Here is a 10374-nt window from a genome sequence, read left to right as displayed (position 1 = left end):
CCCCCGTCATTCCCTGCCACCCTGATCAGTATTTTTAAATTACCAAGCATCACTTGTGCCTAGTATGAAATGCTATATGCAAACACAACAAAATTTCCTTTTGCTGGTGGATGGTTGCAGTGGTGCCTTGATAGTGGGATGCTCAGATGCACACAACTTTGTGTAGACTATTGGGATCACTCAAGGAAGACTGGATGGGGGAGATGCACAAAATCCAGCTATCTAAAAATGTGCGCTTGAGAAAGAGGGTGGCTGAGCAGAGAGGGATAGAATTGTCCCAGCAACTGTGCCTGAAAATATCCATGGTGCTTACCTCATTGTTATGCTCCACAGCTCAACTACCATGTGGAAGGGGCTGTGGAGCAGTGGTGGAACATCTGGTTGTCAAGCATAAAGTCCCAAGTTCAATCCCTGGCATCTCCAGTTAAAAAGATTAGGTAGTAAGTGATGTGAAAAAGAGCTGCTGCCAGTCAGAGCAGGCAGTGCTGACACTGAGAGACCCGTGGTCTGATTCAGTGTAAGGCAGTGTCACACGTTCCCCAGTTAAGATATGTCTGAGAAATGTCGCTATTTTTCCTCAATACCAAATATAGCACATTGTCTGCCAACATTCTACGCATTTAAAAAAAAAAGAATTGGGTCAGTAGTAGTAGTTAAGAGCGGCAGGACTCTAATGGGGAGAATGGGGTTTGATTCCCCACTCCTACACTTGAAGGTAGCTGGGTGACCTTGGGTCAGTCACAACTCTCTCGGAGCTCTCTCAGCCCCACCCACCTCACAAGATGATTGTTGTGGGGATAATCATGACATATCTTGTAAACCAATATGAGTGGGTGTTAAGTTGTCCTGAAGGGCGGTGCATAAATCGAATGTTATTATTATTATAATATTATTTTACAACCATTTCCTGTAATGAATCAGATACATCCATGAATTCATAGCCATTTCTTTCCAGGCACTCTTTATTTGTGACATTGGGAGTCTGGCTTGTAAGATGATCTGGAAATAAGATGATAATATTGGGATCAAGATGATGGCTGGATAGTTCTGTCTTTGATCAGTTTGTTGCATTAACTGTAGTTGTTGTTATTATCTCTTATAAATTGACTGTTTTGTGGCTTTAATGTGCCCGTTGTTTATTTGGTTGGCTTTTGTAAGCTGTCTTGACTGAAGTCATTGGGAAAGTTGGCATACAAATGTTTAAATAGCTAACTAACTTAATGAACCAACAGATGAGAACTTAAAAATAGGGACTGGTTTTCACAAGCGAGCTGGCTGCACCGGAGGAAGAAAACCTAATGTCTCCTAAAGAGCGGCTCATCACAGCCTGTAGGAACATGCTGAACTGAATTAACTCATTCTTCAAAATGACAAAACATCAACATTTTCTGGCTTCACATATAGCATGAGCTTCCAATCAACCTCCAAATAATAATGCATTAAAATTTGCATGCCCCAAAGGAAATCTCGAGCCTCCAATGTGTGGTCAGTATAAGTAGCCACTTGGGGGCACTGTTGCTCAGTTCAAATAGAGTCCTGGGAACATTTATCTTTCCTTTAAAAAGGCAGTTTTGCAATGACAGGTAATTTGGCACATTTCTTCCTGAAATCTGCCAAATGATTTGGCAGATATTTCATATACATCTGAAAATAGGAGCACCTGCTGCTGGCCTACAGGGAGGAGGGAGGGATTCTATTAGTTGCTAATTACAGAGCCTGTAACGAAATTCAAGTGGAGGAGACATCAGCCAGCCATTCTTTGAGGGCAATGTAGTCTCTTAAAGTGAAGCGAAATATGCCGAAGCCTCTCTAATTCAGCCGCTTTCCGGAACGTGCAGCTTTCCGAACTTCTCAGGGCAACATATGTGTTTGTAGGTAAACAGTGCTTTGTTGATCTGCTTGTGGTAAACTCATCACATGACCGTTTTGTGTGATTTAATATAGCGCAGGAGACAAGGAAATGCCAAGCAGACGATATCTGAAAGCTGCGTTTTCTCATTTTAGAAAAGTATATCCCAATCCCTTTTTTATCAGGCCTTCCAGAACTGTAACAATGACAACAGCAGAAGTATGTAGAGAAGTATGCAACTCTTAAGCTGCTTCAATAAGCCTTCATAAAGTTTCACCTACATTGTTGAAAAAATATGAGGCTGCCTTATGTTGATCGATCAGTGGTTCGTTTAAGCCCTTTGTCTGCTTTGAATGGCCATTGCTGTACAACTCCTCGGGCACACACCTTTACTGCAGCCCTGGCACCTCAAATCCTCTTAACTGAAAGGGGGGCGGGCTTATCCTGTTTGGCTTATTTCAGATGCTTCTTGGTTATACAAAAACCCATAAAATTTTTTTGTCTAGCATGCTACTTGATTGTGAACAATAGAAAGATAAGCAGTCTAAATCCGGAAGTTACTGGGAAAGATTTCTGAAGAGGTTTCATACTGGCGGAAATGATCATCTTTACAGTGCTCAGGGAGTGTTTTCTTCCAACAAGCTCAATCTGTAAATACACAGGCTATTGCCAAATAAACAATACTTTCCTCTTCCAATGATAATGACCTAGTAAAAGATTACTGTTGGAGCTTCCAACTGCTTGGGGAAGGGGAGAGAATGAAATGCTATAAATGCTACATTTTATTGGTAGGCTATGTACTTTCTAAGTTACACCAGGGAGCTTCCCCTTGTATCTTCACAATGAAAAGAGCTAGACTGGCAATTTAAAAAAAAATGAAAGCTGGGAATTCAGATGAACCGGTAGATTGTGGCAAAAGATTATTATAATGTTGTAGCAGTATAATGATTGAGAAATTACTGATTTTAAAGTTCCCCGAAGTCTTCTATTGCACGGAGGAAATGGCCACTGTGGGAGACTGTAGCCAGAAAAAGGGTGCCAGAGTGTGGGAGTCCTTCAAAAATACCACCCTGTCCATGATCTTTCCAAAAACGATTGCATCAAACTAGGTATAGGAAAGACTGGAGCAAAACAACGGAAAACCTCAAAAGTGGACAATTAGGGGATGTCATTGTGTGAAAGGAAGGCAGGCAAGGCGATACAAGGACAGGACAGGAAAGTGCCCAGGTTTGGATACTAAACAGGAGCAAAACTTCCATGTGGAAGCAAGAGGACATTCAGAGAAGGGAATAGTACCTTATTATTTGTCACAACCAGACAGGTCTTGTTTGGACTTTCCTAGGGAAATCATCATTGCCAAATTTCCTTCTGCTTCAGAGTAACGGCTGTTGTCTGAAATCATTACATAATTTTGGAAACACTTTGTTGAAGTTGTTATTGACTGTCCTCCAAGCAAGCCTGAAAGAATAGTTAGAGCGGTCGGAAATAATGTCAATGTTTAGTTTGTTTGCAAAAGTTTGTAATTTTAGGTGAGTAGCTGTGTTGGTCTACAGTAGAACAGTAGAATTTAAGTCCAGTGACACCTTAGAGATCAACAAGGTTTTCAAGGGGTAAGCTTTCAAAACTCAGAGCTCCCTTCTTCAGACACTAGTAGGGATGGAGATCCCTGGGCCTTTAAATCCCAGCCAAAAGTTTGTAAGAATCTCGAATACTGTCTTCTGGGAACACCTGTGTGGGCAGAAATGTTTTTAATATCACAACTCTATCACAAATAAATGGCAGTAGCAAAATCCATTCTGCAGCATGTTTACTCCTGAATGTATCATAACTTCCTTTGAACAAGGCTTTATTTTTTGTGTACCAAGTAGAAAAAAATGTTTATTTTACCTTTAATTGACTGTATTTCTTCCAATATGCCTCCGCTTTCTGATCACTATATGCTCCTGCAACCCATTATATTCCGATCTGAAAAGTGAAAGATGTGGTTTGCCTAATCAAACTTACTTTATTTAGCAATTTTTTCAAAATATTCTGGTCTGATCTTCAGCTAAAGGGTGAGATGGATTCTAAATAAATCATGTAAAAGAGTAAATTAAAAAAATCAATAAAGGCATTAAAAACATTAAAACCTTAAAGGCAACCATTGTGCCAATAAACTAATAATAATAATAACTTTGCTTATATATCGCTCTTCTAGCCAAATTAGTGCCCCCCCCATTTCAGAGTGGTGAATAAAGTCAATGTTTTATTATCTCCAGTCCATAAAACCAGTATTGAGCATCAGGGAAACATACGTGGACACATATAGGTGCTGGCACTCAGAGGTGTGGGAGGGAAGGAGGCGTGGTATAGCCTGATCTGGTAAGATCTTGGACGCTAAGCAGGGCCAGTAGTTGGATGTGCAACCACCAAGGAAGACTCTGCAGAGGAAGGCACTGACAAACCCCCTCTGCTTCTCACTTGCCCTGATAGCTCCTTGCTGGAGTCCCCATAAGTCAATTGTGACTTAATAGCTCATATACTCACTGAGAGATTACTGTTTCGGATTCAGGCTTTCTGGAGGAACTGTACCATTATCGTTTTTTTCTGGATGGGGCATTGCCAGCGCGAATCTAATCCAGGTGGATTTTTCATTATCATGAGTTCCAGCCCTGTCCTTTACAATGAGGGATTCCAGGCTCTTTGAGGCAGCTGTTTTTGCAATGAACAGTGGCAAAATTGCACAGAACACTGCCCATCGTATAAACCATCAAGCCATTGACTTTTCCCTCAGTTTCATTATGCACACAAACAATGGACCCCGAAGAAGGCACATGTCAGTGGGTGCACACTATGGTGGGAAACTGGCTGGCAAAAGGGTAGTGGAGTGGTGGAGGCATTCAAAACAATCCTGCTTTATGCTCATTATTTCCTTTTTCTGTAGTGCCAATAAATGATCATCTTTGCATCCTGCTGCTGCCTGTTAGCGCCATGTTTCCATGCACTTTACATTTTTGTTCCCGTGATGAGGGGCTGTTCTTGCATTAATCATTGCCAGTCTCCCTCACTAAGTGCAGGAAGGCAGGCAGGCAGGCAGGCAGCATGATGGTCTGAATCCCTCCCCTCACCCCCGCCTAAAAGGACCCATGTTTTTTCCATAAGTTTTCCTCTTGCAGTGGGCAGGCAGGATTTTGAAAGGGCAAAATAGTTGAATAGCTCACAGGATGTGGGGGGGGAGCAATCCTTAAAAAGGTCTACTCAGATGTAAGTCCCATGTTATTCAATAGTGCTTACTCCCAGGGAAGTGTCTTTAGAATTGCAGCCTATCTCCCTTGTAAACTGTTCCAAACCCAGTAGGCAGGGAGAGGCGCCCCTTGCGAGAACCTGGTTGGCAGAGAGACAATGCCATTGCCCAGCTAGTGACAGAGGAGGAAAGATGCACTCATATGCATTGTGCACATTCCTTATTCGCGCCAACAGAGTTAATTATGAACATAAGGGCGCTTTCCCACTGGGATCCAATTGGTGAATGCCATTAAGGAAAACAAGATGCTGCCACTGCTGCAAGATAAAAGAACCAAATCGGGGGTGGGGGTGGGGAAACCACACAAACTTTTTGGTGGAAGCGTGTTGTAGTATAATTTGGATAGTTTAGGTGGGTAGCCATGTTGGTCTGCGGTAGAACAGCAGGATTCGAGCCCAGCGGCACCTTAGAGACTTTCTATCTGAAGAAGGGAGCTCTGACTCTTGAAAGCTTACACTCTGAAAATCTTGTTAGTCTCTAAGATGCAGCTAGTCTCAAATCCTGTTGTCATAATTTGGTTTCCTGGATGTGGTTCACCATTCCAGAAGCTGCTTTTAGCTAAATAAAATAACATTTTCCAGGTGCATTTCTGGCTCGTTGGTTTCATTTTGCATACCCTTACTGGTATCGAATTTTAAAGCCCTTAAGGACCACCTGCTTTCATATGAACATACCTGATCACTCCAGTCGTCTTCAAAGGCCCTGCTTCAGGTGCCCCACCTGAGGCTGGACAAGTGGCGTCTTATTCATGGCACTAAAACTTTGGAACTTCCTTCCCAGAGGGATTCATCATCAGCCATCCTCCGCCATTGTCATCAGTCATCAGTCATCCTCCGCCATCCTCCACCACAAAGTGAAGACTTTTTTTTGTTTCATTTGGCATTCCTTCGCCAACTCTTTTTAGCCCTCCTCCCTGTTTGGGTTTATATGTTTTATTTAATTGTTTTAAATATTGTATATATCTTAGTATTTTAAAAGCTGTTTTAGTATTCGAAAAGTTTTAATGTGTTCCATTCTGAGTTGGTTGAAAAGGCAGCATGGGTGGAAAAGCTTTTCAAAAAATAAGTAAAATAAATATAAAAATCAACCTCAACCAAACACTTTAAACAAGTGTGGGCAGGAACCAGGAGAAGAAATTGCGGGGGAGAAATAGACCAAGAAAGATGCCACCACAAAGAAAGCCTGTCCCAGGTGGGCACACATCTCACCTCTGATGTTGGCAGAAGAGGGCTCACGGACACCTTTGTTCTCCAATGGGATGAGGAATTTACTCAACTTGCCCAGGACCTGACACCTAAACCTCAGTTAGAAGTCACCTTTCTCTCTCCACCCTGACAGAAATAAGAAACCTTTACCACCAGCAGCTTCTAGAAGAAAATGTGTCAGTGGAGCCCTTGTGGAAACTAAACCAGCTTCGTTGTACTAGTAGCAAACAACCTCATTCCAATAAAGAATGCCATACATTTCCTGGCCATGTTATTTGTTCCTTGATATTCATGGACTACGTTGGGCACTGAATGGAGGACAGAATGGCCACGCTAACTGTACATCCTTTTAAATCGATTGAAATCAGAAGGTTTAGAAGGGCGTGGCTGTGCTTGGGATTGCACTGTAACACACAGTTTCATAAAGAGGGGGGCTTGTAATTAAAGCCATTGATTCCAGAAAGGAAAAACATGTCGTGAGCAAAAATGTTCAGCAACTACAGAGCAAAGGATAAGAGGAGAGAGAAATGCAATCCTCTTTCCTTACATCTAAAACATCTCTCTATGCTGTTCGTAGTATTCGAAAAGTTTTAATGTGTTCCATTCTGAGTTGGTTGAAAAGGCAGCATGGGTGGAAAAGTTTTTCAAAAAATAAGTAAAATAAATATAAAAATCAACCTCAACCAAACACTTTAAACAAGTGTGGGCAGGAACCAGGAGCAGCAAGGAGAACAGGAAATAGGCATGGGCAATGCTGCCCTAAAACAGAGTCTTTAGTAGGTCTTTAAACAGCAACACAGGAAACTGACACAGTCCATGGCAGGCCTCATAACAGGAGGAGGAGGGGGTCCTTGGCAACACTATCAGAGGGTAATTTAGCAGAACTCTCCCCACTGGGCAAAGGCTGCATTTATCTTGTTAGCTTCCATCCTTCCTGATTAGGAAATGGGAGGTCATATGATAATAGTGAGAAGTGAACAGCACAAAAGAGATTTTTCCTGCAGCGCTAGGACCTTCATGTATACAACAAAGCCCATGGAATCTTCTGGAGCAAGGAGACCAGTAGCAGGAGTTCTGGGTTCTTATTAATTTTTACCAGGTACAATGAATGGGATCTGATGTGGGGAAAGGAGGGATTCCTTTGTTTAAGTACATGCTTGGAATGTCAGAAGTTTAGGGAGAGCATCCTTGGAGATTATAAAGGGGGGGAGGTCAGCAATGGGGAGAGAGGGGGTATGTAGCCTGGCTCTCTTGACACATGTACGGATTCAAGAACATAAGTTGGACAGAACAAGCACAGAAAGATGAATTTTGAATCCCGGCAACACTAAAGTTCATCCTGTCTTCTTCTGTTACGAACAGCATAGAGAGATGTTTTAGATGTAAGGAAAGAGGATTGCATTTCTCTCTCCTCTTATCCTTTGCTCTGTAGTTGCTAAACATTTTTGCTCACGACATGTTTTTCCTTTCTGGAATCAATGGCTTTAATTACAAGCCCCCCTCTTTATGAAACTGTGTGTTACAGTGCAATCCCAAGCACAGCCACGCCCTTCTAAACCTTCTGATTTCAATCGATTTAAAAGGATGTACAGTTAGCGTGGCCATTCTGTCCTCCATTCAGTGCCCAACGTAGTCCATGAATATCAAGGAACAAATAACATGGCCAGGAAATGTATGGCATTCTTTATTGGAATGAGGTTGTTTGCTACTAGTACAACGAAGCTGGTTTAGTTTCCACAAGGGCTCCACTGACACATTTTCTTCTAGAAGCTGCTGGTGGTAAAGGTTTCTTATTTCTGTCAGGGTGGAGAGAGAAAGGTGACTTCTAACTGAGGTTTAGGTGTCAGGTCCTGGGCAAGTTGAGTAAATTCCTCATCCCATTGGAGAACAAAGGTGTCCGTGAGCCCTCTTCTGCCAACATCAGAGGTGAGATGTGTGCCCACCTGGGACAGGCTTTCTTTGTGGTGGCATCTTTCTTGGTCTATTTCTCCCCCGCAATTTCTTCTCCTGGTTCCTGCCCACACTTGTTTAAAGTGTTTGGTTGAGGTTGATTTTTATATTTATTTTACTTATTTTTTGAAAAGCTTTTCCACCCATGCTGCCTTTTCAACCAACTCAGAATGGAACACATTAAAACTTTTCGAATACTAAAACAGCTTTTAAAATACTAAGATATATACAATATTTAAAACAATTAAATAAAACATATAAACCCAAACAGGGAGGAGGGCTAAAAAGAGTTGGCGAAGGAATGCCAAATGAAACAAAAAAAAGTCTTCACTTTGTGGTGGAGGATGGCGGAGGATGACTGATGACTGATGACAATGGCGGAGGATGGCTGATGATGAATCCCTCTGGGAAGGAAGTTCCAAAGTTTTAGTGCCATGAATAAGACGCCACTTGTCCAGCCTCAGGTGGGGCACCTGAAGCAGGGCCTTTGAAGACGACTGGAGTGATCAGGTATGTTCATATGAAAGCAGGTGGTCCTTAAGGGCTTTAAGGGCTTTAAAATTCGATACCAGTAAGGGTATGCAAAATGAAACCAACGAGCCAGAAATGCACTGGAAAATGTTATTTTATTTAGCTAAAAGCAGCTTCTGGAATGGTGAACCACATCCAGGAAACCAAATTATGGCAACAGGATTTGAGACTAGCTGCATCTTAGAGACTAACAAGATTTTCAGAGTGTAAGCTTTCAAGAGTCAGAGCTCCCTTCTTCAGATAGAAAGTCTCTAAGGTGCCGCTGGGCTCGAATCCTGCTGTTCTACCGCAGACCAACATGGCTACCCACCTAAACTATCCAAATTATACTACAACACGCTTCCACCAAAAAGTTTGTGTGGTTTCCCCACCCCCACCCCCGATTTGGTTCTTTTATCTTGCAGCAGTGGCAGCATCTTGTTTTCCTTAATGGCATTCACCAATTGGATCCCAGTGGGAAAGCGCCCTTATGTTCATAATTAACTCTGTTGGCGCGAATAAGGAATGTGCACAATGCATATGAGTGCATCTTTCCTCCTCTGTCACTAGCTGGGCAATGGCATTGTCTCTCTGCCAACCAGGTTCTCGCAAGGGGCGCCTCTCCCTGCCTACTGGGTTTGGAACAGTTTACAATCATTACCCAATTTTTTTGATTTTAAATATTTTACGTCCTGTTTTCGAATATGGGTCTCTTGCAAACATACAATATCACATTTTTGTTTTAATAGCCAGTGGAAAATGCTTTTTCTCTTATTCGGTGAATTAAGTCCATTTATGGTTGTTGGGGGTTTTCCGGGCTGTCTTGCCGTGGATGCTGAAGAATAAGAAATTATTGGCCCTAGAGGGATATAAAAAAATATTTGGATGGCATGCATACCTATGGTATGATAAAGTAAAAGTGAACTCTATGTTCTTACATCATTACATACGGAGAAGCCTATATGCAACTTGGAAGAAGTACAGAGATTATTTACAAGAAGGAACCCCCCTATGGGTGGTTCCATATGAGGTAATAGATCCGAGAGCTGTCGATACTGAGCAACAGTGTTTAACGTATAAGGAGATAACCCGAATAGAATCTTCTAAACTTAAAATAAAGACACAGGACGAGTTATCACCAAACTATGATTGGTTTCAGTACAGACAGATCAGAGATCTCTACAATTCGGACTGTGCAAAGGGAGGCATAAGAACAGAAAATTCGGAACTAGAGCAGACACTTTTAAAAGAGGACAAGAAGGAAATTTCCAAGGTATACCAAGTACTGCTGAAATGGTATACTGAAGATGAAATAGTTAAAGTACAAATGGTGAAGTGGGCCATAAATTTCAACAAAGAAATAACAATGGAGGCATGGGAATACTTGTGGAAGAATACAATGAAGACTACGATGTGTACTAATATTAAAGAGAACATTTACAAAATGATTTATCGTTGGTACATGACACCAAAGAAGATTGCGCTAGGGAATTTGAACACTTCTAACAAATGCTGGAAATGTAAAAAACATGAGGGTTCCCTGTATCATATGTGGTGGACGTGTGAGGTAGCTAGGC

This window comes from Eublepharis macularius, chromosome 8 (assembly GCF_028583425.1).
Source record: "Eublepharis macularius isolate TG4126 chromosome 8, MPM_Emac_v1.0, whole genome shotgun sequence".
In the NCBI taxonomy this organism is placed as follows: Eukaryota; Metazoa; Chordata; class Lepidosauria; order Squamata; family Eublepharidae; genus Eublepharis; species Eublepharis macularius.
The sequence above is the reverse complement of the archived record's forward strand: the minus strand, read 5'-3'. Positions refer to the sequence as shown.